The sequence below is a fragment of the Mesoplodon mirus genome, assembly GCF_964341445.2.
Source record: "Mesoplodon mirus genome assembly, chromosome: 3".
NCBI lineage: Eukaryota > Metazoa > Chordata > Mammalia > Artiodactyla > Ziphiidae > Mesoplodon > Mesoplodon mirus.
In genome coordinates this window covers 14,793,135-14,811,892 of record NC_138978.1, presented here as the reverse complement: position 1 = coordinate 14,811,892, position 18,758 = coordinate 14,793,135, and the positions used below count along the sequence as shown (strand labels likewise).

The following is an 18,758-nucleotide window of genomic DNA, read 5'->3' as shown; positions in this document are numbered from 1 at the left end:
CTGATGCTCTCTGACGAGCCCAAGGCTGAGCAAGACCTAGTGACTTTCCCAGGATCACAGATTTGGCAGTGAGCGTCTGAGCTGGTAGAATGCCACCTCTGAGCTCTGAGAGGCTGACAGCTTTTTGTCTACCTTGCTCAGCACCGTATCCTCAGCTCCTAGAATAAACCCTTGGCACATACACAGTAGGTCCTTAAATACTGGTTGAAAGAATGAATGAACACATCTCCGAGATTCAAGCCCAGCTCTCCAGGACACACACATCCACACTGTGTGTCTCCCTGGCACTCCCATTCCACCTGTTTCCTGAAGCCGAGAGCTCTGGGGTGGCAGGCACCCCAACTGGCTCACACCCCAACTGGCTCATTAACCTGTGATCCTCAACATCTGCCACATCTGATTCTTGGCAGATGTTCCGTAAATATCTATCGAGGGAACCTTTTATCATCTGACCCAGCAGATGATGTCTGTAGCTACTTTCATTAGAGAGCACATCAAAATCCATATACACCGGGAGAAGCAAATGCTGAGAGGTGCTGACACCTGGCTTTGTCTTGGTTAATGCTGTTGTGGCCGTCCCTCCCCCAGCGTAGTGGTTAAACCGTGACATCGTGAATGCTACCATTTACTGTAATTACTCACCGATTTCTCGCGATAGCCCTGAAGGGGAGGCGCTCTCCTTATTCCTAGCTTACAAATGAGGCTTGGAGAGGTTAAGGACTTCACCAAGCTCAGGTGGTGGTGGAGAGGGTGGTGGGACTGGGGTTCTGGAAAGCTCTTTCCCTCTCTGTCTCTCTCTCCCTTCTCTGCCCCACCCCCACCCCCAGTCGCTTGGCAGAAAAAAAACACACTTTTCAAGTAAGAAGCTAAGTTCAAAGGTTGCCGCCTGTGGCGGGTCACGTTTCTCTTTCTGCAGACTGCAGACACATAATGAGAAACAGGACAGAATGCTTCCGAAATAGGACCACTGGCAGACAGAACTTCCTATAGCTCCAGCTGGATTGTATTCAAGAGGAAGGTTCTCCACTCACTCAGGTTCCCAAACCAGTCCTTTAGCTAGTCTTTCCCAGCCAAGTCAAGAATCCGGTGAATTCCCCTGAAGATTTTTTGGAGTCAGGGAGAACACTGTTCGGGAAAATCAAACTCCAACTGCCTGGCGACACCTGGCCCAGCATTTATGATGACACTGGCCCCGTTGAAACCTGTTTCCGGAACGGACTTGGCAGTGTTCCAGAACTCTGTTACCTTATGTGAAGATTCGAATTTCTCTCCACTGTGGGCACCTCGGTCTCCACCTAAGCTTTCTTCCTTTCTCTCCTTTCAGAAGCTGAGGTGTCCTGCTCCTGCCTTGCACTCACTTCTCCATCCATCCTATCCCTTCCCATCCTCTCCTCTGGGGCTGTCTTGCCTCAATCATTCCTACAACCTTTCCTCATCGATTTAATAAAGATTTATCGAATGAAAGGGCTGAACGTGGGAAGGGGGAAATTTGAATATGTTTTACCCCCGCCTGATAGAAAACAAATCGAGAGACCACGGGTAGTGTGGAGGAATTCCCTTTTGTGCTGGGATACTCAGCTAGATGTGCCTCACTGCCCACTAATTGCCAGGGTGCTAAAGGGAGTGCTCATATCTCATGCCTCAAGTGGTTCACTGCCGTAGTGGACAGGCGGCAACCCACCCGGCTCTTCTGGAAATTCCAGGAATCTCCCTCCCTATCTGTCGGCCCATTGCTGTGGGTGGGGCTAAGCAATCAACCAATCACACTCCCTGGACATACTGATTGGTTCAGTGGTGGGGCAAGTGATCCAATCAGAGCCAAGGAGACCCAAGAAGACTTGGCTGGACACCAGGATCTGGAGTGACCTGGTGGGACTTCAGAATGCAGCCAGCATGAGGGAGTGGAGCCCAGACATGGAGAGAGGGAAGCTGTTTCTTTATTTTTCAAATTGTGGTAAATAACCTGCAACATAAAATTTATCATCTTAGCCATTTTAAAGTATACAGTTCAGTGGTGTTAAGTATAGTCACATTTCTTTGACATGGATCTCCAGAACTTTTTCGTCTTGCAAAACGTAAACTCTATTAACCATTAGACAACAACTCCCCATTCCCTCCGCCACCCAGCCCGTGGTGACCAACATTCTGTCTCTATGAATTGGACTACTCTAAGTACCAAGTACCTCAAATAAGTGAAATCACATGGTACTTGTCTTTTTGTGACTGGCGTATTTCACTTAGCACAATGCCCTCAAGGTTCATCCATGTTGTAACATGTCAGAATTTCCTTCTTTTTTTTTTGTGGGAGGAGGGCCTCTCACTGCCGTGGCCTCTCCCATTGTGGAGCACAGGCTCCGGACGCGCAGGCTCAGCGGCCATGGCTCACGGGCCCAGCCGCTCTGCGGCATGGGGGATCCTCCCAGACCAGGGCACGAACCCGTGTTCCCTGCATCGGCAGGCGGACTCTCAACCACTGCGCCACCAGGGAAGCCCTTCTTTCATTTTTAAGGCTAAATAATATTCCATCATACAGTTTAGAGTGTATTTTGTTTATCCATTAAGCGTCATGGGCACTTGGGTAGTTTCTACCTCTTGGCTATTATAACTATGCTGCTGTGAACATGGTGGGGAAAATAAGGAAGCTGGTTTTGAGCCTTGGCTGGGGTGCTACCCTGAAGTGCTCCATCCCTGAGGCCGGCTAGAGCTGGTTTCTGTTGCTTGCAGCACACAGAGCTCGAACAATAGGGCCTCTAGGGGGAAGGATCCAAAGATGTATAAATGCAGCAGAGACTCCAAGCTCTACGGGTATAAAAATTAAAAAATAAAGTTTTTTTTTTTTTTTTTTTTTTCTCTGAAGCGTGTTGGTTGAGGGTAGCTTTAGTTGGATGGTTAAAGTTGGTTTTCTCTAGTTTGCCGGCTTGCTTTATCAGAGGGAAGGTCAAGGTTTTCTCAGAAATTGCTGATGGTAACTACAATGAAACAGGCAGGGAGAAAAGCAAACATAAGAAGAAGACTCCCATTCAAAGCCAGCTCTGGGCTGTACAGGAAGCATGGGGTCAAGGTCAGTTATCAACAAGTCTGTTTTTATTATTTATTTATTTTAGATTTAATTCTATTTATTTTGGGCTGTGTTGGGTTTTCGTTGCTACCTGCAGGCTTTCTTTAGTTGTGGTGAGCGGGGGGCTACTCTTGGTTGTGGTGCACGGGCTTCTCCGTGTGGTGGCTTCTCTTGTTTCGGAGTGTGGGCTCTAGGCGCATGGGCTGCAGTAGCTGGGGCACATGGGCTCAGCAGTTGTGGCACATGGCCTCTAGAGCACAGGCTCAGTAGTTGTGGTGCCTGGGCTTAGTTGCTGCGCGACATGTGGGATCTCACCAGACCAGGGCTCCAACCTGTGTCCCCTGCACTGGCAGGTGGATTCTTATCCACTGTGTCACCAGGGAAGTCTTCAAGTCTGTTTTTAGAAACTTTAGTTTAAAAATACACACTAATGCCTTTTCTCTTTCTTTGTGTCTGTTCTCTGACCATATGGTATGTTGCCATGGTTGGGTTTTTTGTTTTGTTTTTGAGGTAGCATATGTTATACTCCTGATTTCTTTTCTATACTACCTTTAAAATAGCAGGTTGGGGCTTCCCTGGTGGTGCAGTGGTTGAGAGTCCGCCTACCGATGCAGGGGAAACAGGTTCATGTCCCAGTCTGGGAAGATCCCACATGCCGCAGAGCGGCTAGTCCCGTGAGACCTGGCCGATGAGCCTGAGCGTCCAGAGCCTGTGCTCCGCAATGGGAGAGGCCACAACAGTGAGAGGCCCGCGTACCAAAAAAAAAAAAAAAAATAGCACGTTGTCAACCACCTGGATTAACCATGACCACATCCACGGCTAAATTTATATTAGCTTTAATAAACAAAGGTCAATGATTTACTCAAGAAATCACTATCCATTTTTTTTCAAATTATCTACTTGTTCTTTGTGTTATTTCTCCAATATCTGCTTCTAACCCTGTAAAGAGTGTAAGTTGAATGGGACACCCTAAAAAAAATTCAAGGTAGTTTGCACATCGATTGCCTACAATACACATGAATTCTGCCAGGAAGCCCTGGAGCCTGCAGAGAAGGTGGAAACTTAGACCTTGCCCTTGGAGAGCTTGTTATGCGCTCTGCCATTTGTAAGTAATTGTGGACAATACAACGACTATGAGCCACTGTGTAGAGAAGCCACAGAGGTGCCACAGACTGTGCTGGGCACTTAATGCGTGTCATCTCATCTGATCTCCAGAATAATCTTGGAGGAGGCATTTTACCCCTCATTGTGTGGATTAAGAAACTGAAGCTCAGAGAGGTTAAATGACTTGCCCAACGTCTCACAGCCAGGAAGTGGTGACACTATTTGACTCCAATACCTGTATTCTTAGGACTTCTAGGTTATTCGAAGTCATGATTTATTACCTGTTTTCCATAATCACAAACAGATCTTAGATGATTGGTTAGTGAATGATAGGATATTTTCCAAGTTAAAACAAGGAAATGAACATCAGATGGTGTGAAAAACCACAAGACATCGCATGGGCTACTTAGAAATGGGATTTTCTAGGAACACTGACAACTGTCTTATGGAAGTGTTATTCATCTGGTACATGTCACGCCCTGGAAGCAGCTCAGAGGACCCCAGCCTCCATCCGGGAAGACCTGTGGTATGTTTACTGCTGTACCACAGGAGTGCTGTGGCTACCTGGTACCCGCCCAGAGAACCGATTGTTAAATGTACAGGAATTTTGCCAACTGGTTGATAAACACAGCCATTGATAAGAATTAACTTACATAAATTTACCATTAAATTATATCAGAAACAAAAGTTATACAAACTTAAAACTCACCCTTTCCTAATTATTTTAGTCTATTTTATTATTACCTATGCTCTTGAGGTTATTTCACTCTACTATATGTTTCTGTTGGAAATGCTACATAGTAATGTATTACCACACCCCTCTTTCCTTCTCTGTATTCCGGGATGTGTCATTGGGAGCTTGAAATTGACCGTGGAGGGCGTATTACACCATAGAAATCAGGAAATGTTATAAATGAGGGCTTGATTTTTAAAAACTTTTATAAAGAGGTTTAATAATGATGGTTCATGTAGAGCTTGATTTTGTTTGTTTGTTTGTTTTGTTGATTGCCTAGACTTAAGACGGTAATGGAGAAAATGTTAACAATGCAGATTATACAAAAGCATGTTGTGTCTTAGCCATTATGTTATGAATAGAAAAAAAAATTGGGGAAACGTTCTTCCAGTATTTGAAAATTATTATCTGATGCAGCAACAAAGTCACTCATGTCACTGATGAACATGTGAAGTTCTAACGTCTTTCTTTTTTCACTTCTATTGTTCATAAATCCAAAGTACCCAAAAATACCCACCAGTGCTCAGCTTGGGAACTCTCTCATTCATCAACTGCAATGAGAAATTGGCTATGGATACAAGAGTTCAGCTAAAGTCAATGAAAGCATTCTGTGAGGGTCAGCTGGCTATATAGAATTTACAAGAAAGAGTACTGTATTTCTTGTTATATGGAAAGACTGTGCTACACATTCTTTATATCAGTAAACCTTATGCTATGCATGCATGAACTTTACTTTTTCCAGAGAGTTGGTCATTAAATATTTACCATCCAATCGCTGGCTGTGCTGGCACCCAGCAGAGTGCATGCTACTAATGGTAGGTGTTCGCTGACTCAGCTGAACGGTTGGCAAACGGAGTGTAAATAAAAAGGACTTTGATTCTGGGCTGGAATGGGGAAAATACATGCTAAGCCTGGCGCATCTTGTATCAGCAGAGAGTAAGGAAGTGCCCAAAACAAAAAGGTGGGGAGATGCTCAAGAACACAGCAAGCAATCTGAAAGAGCTTCCAGTGGCCAAGGCTGGAAGAATTTGAGTGATGAACCAGTTAATGAGTATTGGATTATAACTCAAAGTGTAAAATCAGTATACATGGGTCCATACTGACATAGATACATTAGTGAGTAAATACATAAAGGAGGGAGAAGAGACCGGCTTCCTTACAGAAGAATTTAACATACATAGATGTGGAGCTTAATTCCCACGGTCTAGAAGGGGTGGGGGGTAGGGGTGATGGTGGCAAGCAGGCACACTGACCGCAGCATGGAGGAGCCATGGACCTGGAAAGACAGAATGGAGACTAGAAAACATGGCCAGTAGAACTCAGAAGCCAGGAGAGGGGGCTACATGGTGCCAGGACAAATGGCCTTTATCTCAACAAGTCCCGGGATGTCACTGTAACTCAGAGACGGGTAATAATTCTATGTCCCCAAGAAAAGGGTAAATCATGTACGGGGTTTCAGTGTGAGAAATCAGGGTTATACATTTAGAACACAGAACCGCCAAGTTATACATTATTTTTGGGTTTTGGAACTTAAAAGAATTAAGTCCATTTGAGCTGTTCAGAAAAGCCATTCGTTTGGGTTTTTCCCAGCGGTGTTAAAGGAGATCTGGCCCATCTAATTTTCCCATTTTCTTGTAAATCTTCAATCTTACGGATTTTCCTTTCCTTTCAAGTTCTAATCAGCTTCCTGGTCAGTCCATAAAATGGGAAATAGAATCTAATGAGAAAACAGCCGGATTTTTGCAAATAGCTTTTGCTACCCCTAGACTTGGCCTGCTTCAATTCGGTCTTGACAGATAGAGAGACGGAATGAATGAATGAAAGAATGAATGAATGATCATCAACTAAGTCAAGAGAAGGAGCAACATGGTTCTGGTTTGGTAACAAAGGGTGTGGTCTGCCAGAGGAAGCAGGACGCGGCCCGGTTCCTGGCCGGGTCCGGGTTCTGTCTTAGCAGGATGCTAAGGGTTCAGCCCGCGCTCCCGTCTCCACCTCCCCCGATGTCATCTGCATCGCCTGTAGACATCTGGTGACAACACAGCCTCAGGGATCCTTGTGAGTGAGTTTTTGCTGCAGAGGCCGAGCCTGAGGCTGCCTGCTGCCCCGTGCCCTCCACTTCACTGGTCTCGGGAAATCGCCTTTAATATAAAACACCCAGCCTCAGGATTTCTCATCACATCAGTAAGTCCCCACAGGACCTGTAAGAGCACAGGGTAGAGGATATCCTACAAGGTCAGGTAGGAGATGACAAAGCTTGACCAGAAAGAGGCTTTGTTCTGAAGGGCACCATGCTCTCTGGTCATTCACTCAGTTGCCGGCTCCTCAACCCCCGGTACAGTAAAGCCACATCCTCCTCAAGAATGGGCCCTATTCAGAGGTCCCAGGAATGTGGAAATGCCACCCTTCTTGGGGATGGACAACTAAGGCCCAGACTCTGAGCTTCTCATCACACCTGTTCACCACAGGAGAGAAATGAGCAACTCTGCTTCCTTGGAGACTGGCCTGGGACTTTTCCAATGGAAAAGTGGATTATTCATCATTTTCCTCCCCCCAGATCCCTAGTGGCAAATCCCGTTCGGAAGGCTCCACTTAGGCAATAAGAATGCTTCCTAATGTCATGGACATCTTTGTTTTTGCCTCCCCCGCATCCATTTCTTCCATCTTCTGGATGGGCACCTTAATTTTTTTGCAGGGAAGACACCCTTTCCCTGACAATCCTGAGTCCATAGAACTCTGACCCTTCCACCCCAGGGGTGAGACCATAACCCAGGCCTGGACAATCAGAGCATTCCTTGCCCCTGGCCTCAGTGATTGGTTCAGGGGAAGCCACGTGATCCAAGCCAGTGTCAATGAAGATGCTGGCTCTTTCCCTGGAACTGCTACTTTGTAGGGTGCTGGGGCTGCTGCTGGCTACTTTCCTACAGGTGAGGCAAGAATATGTCTGAGATTGTGAAGCTAACAGGGAAGAAAGAGTCAGATTCCTGATCATGATTTGGGCGCCTGGATCCAGCTGGGCCTAAGCTGGAGCTTTTGGCCTTTTCAGTTCCAAGAGTTTTTTTTTTTTTTTTTTTTTTGCATAGGCTAGTTTTAGTTGGTTTTCTGACACTTGCAAACAATCAAATTTCCTGGACAGTATGCTTATTGAGACTTTAGCATAAGCATCACTATGTACTCAGAATGAAAGTTGTTTTAAAGGTTATGACATGCTCAAATAAAACCCACCAGACTGTCATCATGCACCAAATTTACCTTTCAACTTATAAAAGTAAAGCAGGGGACAGGGATTCGAGCCCTGGTCCAGGAAGATCCCACATGCCGCGGAGCAACTAAGCCCATGGGCCACAACTACTGAGCCTGTGCTCTAGAGCCCGCGAGCCACAACTACTGAGCCCACGTGCCACAACTACTGAAGCGCACACACCTAGAGCCCATGCTCCGCAACAAGAGAAGCCACCACAATGAGGAACCTGCGCACTGCAACGAAGGGTAGCCCCCGCTCGCCGCAACTAGAGAAAGCCCGCGTGCATCAACGAAGACCCAACGCTGCCAAAAATAAATAAATAAAATAAATAAAATAATTAAAGAAAAAAAGTTAGTGGAGCCAGGGACTTCCCTGGCCGTCCAGTGGTTAAGACTCCACGCTTCCAATGCAGGGGGTGCAGGTTTGATCCCCGGTTGAGGAACTAAGATCCTGCATTGGTGCAGCCATAAAAAAAGTTAGTGGAGCCAAACAAGCAAGGAAGCCAGACAACTGAAAATGCATTTTCTTCTATTATCAGTGGCTTTCGTTTTTACCCACATAATGAATCATCCCCTGTCAGCGTGTGAAATTGCAGGTTGGACTGGGAATTGCAAGACCTTCCTTAACCGCTGGGCAGTGAAGGACCTGCCTGGGCTCTCACGGCCCCACGATGCTTCGTGCTATTAGGAAAAGCCTCCAAGGGACTCAGGAGAGCTGGCTTTAAATCCTGTCTCTGGATCTATAGGACTGATGCCTAACCTTGGGGAAGTCACTGAAACTCTCTGAGCCTCAGTTTATGCCATGATAGGGGTGGTCCGAGGGACCTCTATAAAAAACAACTGAAGGGGGAAAGGGGACCTGGGATTAATGAGTAGCTCCTTGGCAGAAATTGGAAATTGAAGCTCAGAAAGGTAAAGTCAGTTGCAGCTGGCATTTCAACTTGGGTCCATCCAACTCCAAAGCCCTTGCTTTCTCGATTGTGTTCTGCAGAGCTTCCCCATTAAAGCAGCAAGGAATATTGGCCGACAGAGGGCGCGCTTCTCGCAAGACAGGACGTCATGACATTGCAGGGACAGAAGACAGTATCCAGGAGCCACGTGGGAGAGTCTGGCTGGACTGGGAACAGGGCAGAGCAGGCTACAGGGAAGGCCAGACACAGGCAGTCATGGGGATGGGGGCTGCCGCCAAGGAGCTGTCAACCCCCTCATGGAACAACTCGGCACGTCATTTGTGGCGCCTGGCTTCCTTTTTCATTCTGGCCATTTCCATCTGTTTTGCCGTATTTCAGAACAGAGAAAGACATGATGGATACATATGGGTGACGTGGGTTTCCTTACTCAGCTGCCTTGTAAGAATGGCGCCACTGTGACTAGCACAGCTTGTTTCCACACCTCCTTTCCCAGAGCTCAGAAAGCACGAGTAAAGGCAACAACCAACAAAACCCACAACACGGCGGCACACCTGACTCTGGGACTTCAATTTCCCACGCCTGGTGCCAAGACTCTATGGGATTAATCAACGGTTGCTTCAGGGCATTGCAGATGGCCCTGTGGATTATGTCCTGCACAGCTTCAGTGGGCGCCATCCACATGGACTACGTTGTGAAGGGTGACCCTGGAGTTGTGCAATATGGCAGCCCTAGGTAATACTTTGATGAGAGAGGTATAATTTACAAAGTATGGTCCTGGGGGCTTCCCTGGTGGTGCAGTGGTTGACAGTCCACCTGCCGAGGCAGGGGACATGGGTTTGGGCCCCGGTCCGGGAAGATCCCACATGCCGCGGAGCGGCTGGGCCTGTGAGCCTGCACATCCAGAGCCTGTGTTCTGCAACGGGAGAGGCCACAAAAGTGAGAGGCCCGCGACCGCAAAAAAAAAAAAAAAAAAAAAGGATGGTCCTGGGCACAACCGGCCTGCCAATGCACTTTGTCAAACAAGAGTTTTTCTTTATATTTTTCCATCTTGTATGTTATTCTATGGGTAATTTATCTGCAAATGTATTTATCTGCTAGCGGGGACAGGTCTTTGGAGGTTTCCCTGTCCAAAAGGACACTTACAAAGGAGGCATCTTGGCTGCTCCATGCTGGTTTGCTTGACTTTAAAGCTGAGGGTTATCATGTGCTTATTAGGTGCCAGACACTGGACTAAGCAATTTACGCACTTTGCCCACTTAATACCACAGTCACTCAAGGTGGTAGGAACTATTGTTACAGGAGTGAGGACCGAGGCTCTGAGAGGTAGAAGATTTGTGCACGTCCAGTATAAAAGCCGGTCAAGAGCAGGGCTGGGACGGCGCTGGAGTCAGCCTGACCTCAGGGCACGTGCTCTAACCACTGTGACATCTGCAAACACATCTGGATTCCTAACCGCCCCGCACCTCACCCCCCTCCCCCAATAAAATGCTGTCATACCCTCCTCTATTGGTTAGGGTCACCACAAAACCGGAACTAAATGCTTTCATTTGGGAACTCTTTGTCGGGAGAAGAACAGTTCTCATCATACTTAATCTGTATGATATCAGGGCAGTCCTCCGTGGAAACTCCATCCAAGGAGGAAACACAGCGCCCTCACCAGGGACCCCAAAATCAATTGGAAACAAGAATATGCCGGAAGCAAGATGGCCACGAATTTTTTAGAAAAACTGGGCTTCAAAATATTTGATGAGAGATGCTCTTCAATACCTCTCCCTTTTCCCCCTCTTCCTTTCTCTTCTTTTAAACTGCCAGCAGGTTGGAGTCATCAGGAAGTGGAATTTGTAGGAAGGTGTCAGTCAGTCCACAGGCTGCCCTCACACGGACGCTGCAAAGGACCCCTCCATGAATATGAGCATCATGGATGGAAGCTTCTCAAGCTGGGGATGCCCCGGCAGAGAGCGCTTTTGAGAAGATGGGGTTGGGGAGAGTCCTGCAAAGTGCCCTGGGCACAGGCCAGGGGAACACTTGTGCAGCTGCCTGCAGTCAACCGAGGAATGAAGCAAGGTGCAAGTGCGTGTAGGAATAAGAATTGAAAAAATCCGTGTATATTCGAGTGACCGAGAGAGTATGCTTTCCTCGGTGTGAAAACCAGTCAAGGCTACTGCTCCAGCTAGCATCAGACTAAATGGTTTTCTCCCCTCCTTTTTCCACAAGTGGGGATAGTGTTTAATTTGCACTGACTAGCTGTGTGGCCCTGGGGAAATTACTTAACCTCTCTGAGTTTCGGATTCCTTGTCTGTAAAATGGGGATCATGGGAGAAACCATCTCATAGGTTGCTGTGAGCGTGAAATAAGGGAGAGCAGGTGAATTGCTTAGCACAGTGCTGTTCACGTCAGCGATTCCTCCTGCTGCTCTCCTGGTTTCTCTTCTTACAAAACATCTTCTTCCGTCTTATCTACTAAAGGTTAGAGGTCGTCATCACTGTTTCCCACAATTATATAAGAAGCACCTTGTAAAATAAAATCCCCATTCCATAGTTGTACACCCGTGTTCATAACAAACTTACTCAAAATGGCCAAAAGGTGGAAGCAACCCAAGTGGCCATGGATGGATGAGCAGATAAACAAAATGTGGTGAATCCATACAATGAAATATTCAACTGGAATGAACCATGAGGATATCATACTAAGTGAAATAAGATGATCGCAAAAGGACAAACAATGTAAGATTCCATTTACATGAGGAACCTAGAATAGTCAAATTCACAGACACAGCATGGTGGGAGGGGAGGAAGGAAGCAGGGGGTTTGATTTGATGGGCTTAGAGTTTCAGTTTGGGAAGATGAACAAAGTTCTGAAGATGGATGGGGGTGATGGCTGCACAACAGTGTGAATAGATTTAATGCCACTGTGAACTGTACACTGAAACATGGTTAAGATGGTAAATGTTATGCGTATTTTACCATAATTTTGAAAATTAAAAGTTAAAAACAAACCCCAAAATGAAATACCTCCAAGGTTTCTCCGAGGTTTGGGGTGATAGAAATGGAGGAAAATGTTCTGAAAGCAGGTTGTGGTGATGGCTGCACAACTCCATCAATATTCAAATTGATTGAATTGGACACTTCAAATGGGTGAAGTTTCTGTTATGTAAATTGTACTTCAGTGAAGCTCTTAAGAGCAAGCAAGCAAACAAACACATGCTGTGATCCAAAGGAAACTTTGGAGGATGAAGGAGCTGTTCACTGTCTTGATTGTGGCTATGGTTTCACAGGTGTACCCATATGTCAAAGCCCATCCACTTACAGACTTTAAACATGTGCCGTTTATGACATGTCAATTATATCTCAAGAAAGCTGTGTTTTAAAAAGGCAGAACAGTATTCCATATATAAACGAACTCCTTATAATATATTAAACTCCTTATAATATATTAAACAATATAATTAATTAAACAATGCCTCCTTTGGATGGAAATTTAGGTTTCAAATTTTATGCCCCTATCAATAATATTTCAATAAATATCTTTGTAGGAAAAAAATAGAAAAAAATGCAGATATTATTTGCTGCTCCCCTATTCTTCTCCCCACAGGCAAGCCACAGAGTCAGAATTTCCCAGGGAGGGGGCCTGGGAACCTGTAATTTTACTGAACATTCCTGAAAAATTCTTGGAATCAGACATGTTGGGGCACATTGAATCAAAGTTCATGAACTTGGATTTTCAGGCTTGGGAGTGTGAAATCCCCTTTTCTTTGATCCCTAAAAAATTCTGTAAGTGTTCCATACAAATGATTCTAAATTTCGGTTTCCCTCCTATTGGCGGTGCATCAGAATCATCAGGGAGCTTGTGAGAATGCATATTCCCAGGCCCTACTCCCAGGGAGGATGTGTATGGTTGCCAGATTTCGCATAAGTAAAGAAATGAATAAATCAATATATAATAAACTATAGGGTGTCCGTTAAATCTGAATTTCAGATAAACACCAAATAATTTTTTTAGCATAAGTGGTTCCTTGCAATAGTTGGGCCACACCTGTACATAACAATGATTTGTTGCTTCTCTGAAATTCAGATTTAACTGCGTGTCCTGTATTTCTTCTGGGAATCCTAAGTATGAGTCCTCAGGCCTGGGGTGAAGCCCAGATCTGCACTGTGGGTCTGCTCCCCACGTGCTTCTGACGAGGGGGATCCTTAGAACCCATGTTGAGAACCCCTGATCAGGTCAACACCTTCTGGGTCAGGAGCCCCTCCTCAGGGCGGCCAGTGGATCCCAGTGCATCCCACAAGTGAGCACACTTTAATGTTGGTCCAAGGAGGAAAAGGGGGCTGAGAAGCAGCAGGAGAAAACTGTCCCAGGTTTTCAAAGCCAAACGTGGTGGATGCGGTGTCACGGGCCCTGCAGCCTGAGGGACGGTGCTGATCTTCTCTGAGTGAGTATTTAGGGCTGCCTAGGGGACCCACACCCAGGATTCTGTCTAAATTCTCTAAACTTTATTTATTTATACCCAGCCTCGTCCCAGAAAGGACTTTAAGCCTCAGAAGTCTCAGTCCATGCAGGGTTCTTGGTGCTGGGGAGTGAGGTTAACACACTGTCTCTCTGGGACACACACGACAGGTATTCATTTTGTGCTCACCACGAATGGGCATTATTCTGGGAGTTTTACAATGATAACCATCTCATTTAGCCCTCGAGATAAGCCTGCAAGGTCATTGCTGTCGTTGGCCCCATTTTGTAGATGAGGAAACCGAGGTTCCGAGGGGTCCAATGGCTTGTGCAAGAGCGCACCGAGTAGGCCAGTGGCAGAGCTGGGGTTCTGACCCAGGTCTGTGTTGCTAACCAGTCCCCATCCTGCCTCCCTACTGAACCAGATACTTCTTGTGACTGAGCTTTGCTGGGCGAATTTTGGGTTACGTTCCGCTTAACCTGGGGCCATACTTTAGGTCCTGATCCCGGGAACATTTCTGATCCGGTGTGATAACAGCTGGCAGGCCTTGAGCGTCTACTCCGGCCAGAAACTTTGACTTTTTATACATAGATACTGTCTCAACGCCCTGCACCGCTGAGAAGACCCAGACCCAGGCACGCAGAGAAGCCTGGCCGAGGTCGCAAAGCTAGGAAGTTGCAGAGCACTGATCTGCCTAAAAAGGAAGCATTCATCTCTGCATCTTCAAAAGCACACACCTGCTTTCCACCTCCCCTTGCCAAGCTTCACTTTTCAGGAAAACGGTGTCGCTCCGGGCTGGTCGCTAGGCAACCCTTGCATGTAATTCCATGAAATGCCCAGAAGAGGGCGCGAGGACTCGCTCTCCCCGGGCACCCACGCGATGGGGCTGAACTTCGCGCAGAATCGCGAAAGCAAGAGTGACGCGCTCCAGACGAACTCCACCTGTGGCCGTACCCGAGCCCTAGGCTGCACGGAAGGTGACACCACACGGCACTTCTGCACCCCGACCTCCCCGCCCCCCCCGCAGGGGCCTGGACTCACCGAGGCTGGGTTTTCGATGACCAGTTCGTAGGTCAGCCCTCCGGACCCAAACCTCAGGATGTCTCCGGGTAGGAGCTTCACAGCCACGTTTTGAATGTGGCACTCATTGACGAACGTGCCGTTGCAGGAATTGAAGTCGTGGAGAACAAAGCTGCTTTCGGCCTCATTATATTCAATGAGTGCGTGATGGTTGTCGACGTCTGCAGACTGAAATGCAGAAGGGGGACAGTCAGAGCCAGGAATAACAGGAATAACAAGGAATAATTAGTGCCACTGACACTGGGGGCCCCAATGTGCTCACCACTTCATCTGGCTGGACAGTCACTGCAATCCTCATTTTAAGAGGAGGATGCTGAGGGTCAGAGAGGTTAAGTGACTTGTCTAAGGCCACAGAGCTAGTGAGTGGAGGGTCACCAGAGCCTGACAGCAGACCCAGAATAGATGCCCAGTTTTGGGGTAGGGCGTCAGGCAACACAGAGGCAAGAGGGAACCCGGGGGGAATTGGCCAGGAATTGGCCACTTGATAGTTCTCTGATCCCATGCAATTATCCTTTTGGTTGTCCCGCGTGGCAGGACAGCAGAAATGGCCCAACACAAACCAGAAAGGTCAGTTGGCAAGTGAAAACTGTCCATTTACTGCAAGTGTTAAAGTTAAGGGGAGGTTTTGTAATAATTGTTGTTTTCATTTGTTTGTTCTATTCATTTTAAAAATAACATGCTTTTTGTAATAATGCAGAAAATGAGAAGTAGAGAAAAACACAAAGAAGACATTAAAATCACTTAGACTCCCATCCCCCAGAGGCAGGCACTGAGAACACGATGGTTCACATCCTTCCAGTCTTTTCTCTATGCTTACAATCTTTTTAAAAAGTTTAAACACAATTGAGCTCACACCACAAAACATAGTTTTATAACTACCTTTTAAAAGCCTTGGTGTACAATGAAGGTTTTTCCCATGTGGTTAATTATTACTGTTGCTTCTTAAAGCTAAACAGAATTTATCTAACCAAAGATGATCTATTTTTCAATAGGGGCCCTGGTGTGACCACATTTCCCCCAAAAGAGAGAGACCCCAGACAGTGAATTGTCAGTGGGGTCAGAAACCTCCTGTGTAACCACTTTAATAAGAAGAATGAGCAAACCTCGGCACCAAGGAGGAAATATCACATCCCCCCTGGCCCCGGCGCCCTGGACTATGGGCTGCAGGGCACGTGCGAAGTCTTCTGTCTCCTCAGGACACTGCCTACGAGCCATCCGCTCCAGCCTGAGACTTTGCAACTATTTTCTAAGTCACTCTTCTCAGAGTGCCTTATCCAACTTTCATAGAGAGTACTTGGACTTAGAAATCTATACTAATGTCCCACAATATAATTTTAACCAATAGCTTATATTAATAATAGCTTATAGTATATGAATACATAATAATATAACTGCATATATTAGTAGAATATATTAATGACACATTATGTGTAATTACACAAATGCCAGGAAATTGGCTAAGTGCTTTACTGCATTATCCCGTTTCATCTTCACAATAATTCAAAGGGATACTTCCTCATTAAAAAAAATTTAATTTTTGATTGAAGTCTAGTTGATTAACAATGTTGTGTTAGTTTCAGGTGTACAGCAAAGTAATTCAGTTATAGATATATATAATATCTATTCTTTTTCAGATTCTTTTCTATCACAGGTTACTGCAAGATATTGAATATAGTTCCCTGTGCTGTACAGTAGGTCCAATAGTTACTCATTTTTTAGATGAGGAAACTGAGGCTTAGAACGATTAAGTGTGCCCACAGTCAGCCACTTTGACTCGCTTGCCTTGTTCCCAGGTTTGCCTGATTCAAATGACTGTGCCTTTACCCACTTTTCAAATTCCTACCAAACACTTTGGCACTTAAAATACTGAAACACAAGAAGAAAGCAGGAATAGCTCTATTAATTTCAGGCAGAGCCAACTTCAGAGGAAGGAAAGTTATCAGGGATAAAGAGAGGCGATACAGAGTGATAAAGGGGTCGATTCTCCAAGCAGACATAACAGTCCTTCATTGTATGTACCCAACAATAGAGCATCAAAGTATGGAAGGCAAAAACTGATAGAACTGCAAGGAGAAGCAGATGAATCCATCATGGTAGCTGGAGACCTCAACAGCCCTCTGTCAGTGACGGGCAGACCCACCAGGCAGAAAATTAGTAAGAATGAAGTTGAACTGAATAGCACTACCATCATCTGGATCTAACTGGCAACCACACAGCTTCATCCCACAGCAACAAAACACACATCCTGCTCAAGCTCCCATGGAACATTCACCAAGCAGACCACATTCCAGGCCACGAAATATACCTCAACAAATGTAAAAGAATAGAAATTATGCCAAGTACGTTTTCAGAACACAATGGAATTAGGCTAGAAACCAATACCAGAAAGACAGATGGAAAATCCCCAAATATTTGGAGATTAAACAACAGACCTATAAACAACAGATGGGTCAAGGAGGAAGTCTCATGGGAAATAAAAATTTATCTTGAGCTGAATGAAAATGAAAATACAACCTATGAAAATTTGCAAGATGCAGTGAAAGCAGTGCTTGGAGGGAAGTTTATGGCATTGAAGGCATACATTTTAAAAGATCTAAGCTTCCACCTTATGAAACTAGAGAAAGAAGAGCAATATAAGCCTACCACAAGCACAAGAAAAGAAGCAATGAATGAAATAAAAAGCAGGAAAACAAGAGAGAAAAGTCAGCAAAATAAAGAGCTGTTTGGTCTTTTTTTTGTAAAGATCAATAAAATTGACAAACGTCTAGCAGGATAACCAAGAAAAACAGAGAGAAGATACAAATTACTCAAATCAGAAATCAAAGCGATGGCATCACTACTGATCTCATGGACACTGAAGGGATAATAAAGGAATATTATGAATAATTCTATGCCCACAGATTTTATAACTTAATGAAGTGGACCATTTCCTTGAAAGACACAATCTACTGAAACTCACACAAGGAGAAATAAATACTCTGAATAGACTCATATCTAGTAAAGAATTTGAATCAATAATGAATAACCTTCCAAAATGGAAAGCACCAGGCCTGGATGGGTTCACTGGTCAATTCTATCAAACATTAAGGAAAGAATGATACCAGTTCTCAATAATCTCTTCCAGAAAATAGAAGAAGAGAGAACACTTCCTAGCTCATTCTGTGAGGCCAAACTTATTCTAATAGCAAAACCAGATAAAGATATTACAAAACAGGAAAATTTCAGACCAATACTGCTCATGAACATAGATGCAAAATCCTCAACAAAATATTAGCAAATTGAATCCAGTGATGTATAAAAAGAGTTCTACACCACAGTCAAGTGGGATTTATTCCAGGTATGCAAGGCTGGTTCAACATTTGGAAATCAGTTAATGCAATCCATCACATCAACAGCGCAGAGAAGAGAAATCGCATTATCATAACAGCAGATGCAAAAAGAACATTTGACAAAATTACACACCCATCCATGATAAACTAACAAACCACCAAACCACCACAACTACTCTTGGCAAATTAGGGATGGAGGGGAACTTCCTCAACCTGATAAAGCACATCTATAAAAACCCTAAAGCTAACGTCATATTTAATGGTGAGAAACTAGAAACTTTCCAATTAAGATCAGGAATAAGGTGAAGATGTCCCCTTTCACCACTCATTTTCAACATTGTACTGTATCTCCTAGCTAATGCAACAAGGCAAGAAAAGAGAATAAAAGACAGATTGGGAAGGAAAAAAAATCTTCTTTGGTGAGGTGTTTGTTCAGATCTTTTGCCCATTTTGCAGATGGCATGATTGTCGATGCAGAAAATCCCAAAGAACTGACAAAAAGCCCTCCTGGAACTAATGAGCAATTATACCCAGGTTGCAGGATACATGATTAATATACAAAAGTCAATTGCTTTCCTATATATCAACAATGAACAAGTGGAATTTGAAATTAAAAACACAACACCATTTACATTAGCACCGAAAAAAAAATGAAGTACTTAGGAATAAATCTAACAAAATACTTAGCTATATGAAAAGGTATATGAAGAAAACTACAAAATGTTGATGAAAGAAATCAAAGTAGTCTAAATAAATGAAGAGATATTTCATGTTTATTTGATATTTCTTAACAATGTATGATGTTTAACATCTTTTCATATGCTTATTTGACATCTGTAGATTTTCTTTGGTGAGGTGT

General features: G+C 44.9%; 1 pseudogene across 1 annotated transcript in view; it reads right to left on the bottom strand.

The window, feature by feature from the left end:
- LOC309801354 (forkhead-associated domain-containing protein 1-like) overlaps positions 1 to 18,758 on the bottom strand; it is a 129,340-nt pseudogene that overhangs the window by 95,276 nt on the left and 15,306 nt on the right. Inside the window, exon 2 of the transcript in view lies at positions 14,532 to 14,738. The product of the transcript in view is annotated as a forkhead-associated domain-containing protein 1-like (transcript). The remainder of the gene's footprint in view (positions 1 to 14,531; positions 14,739 to 18,758) is intronic.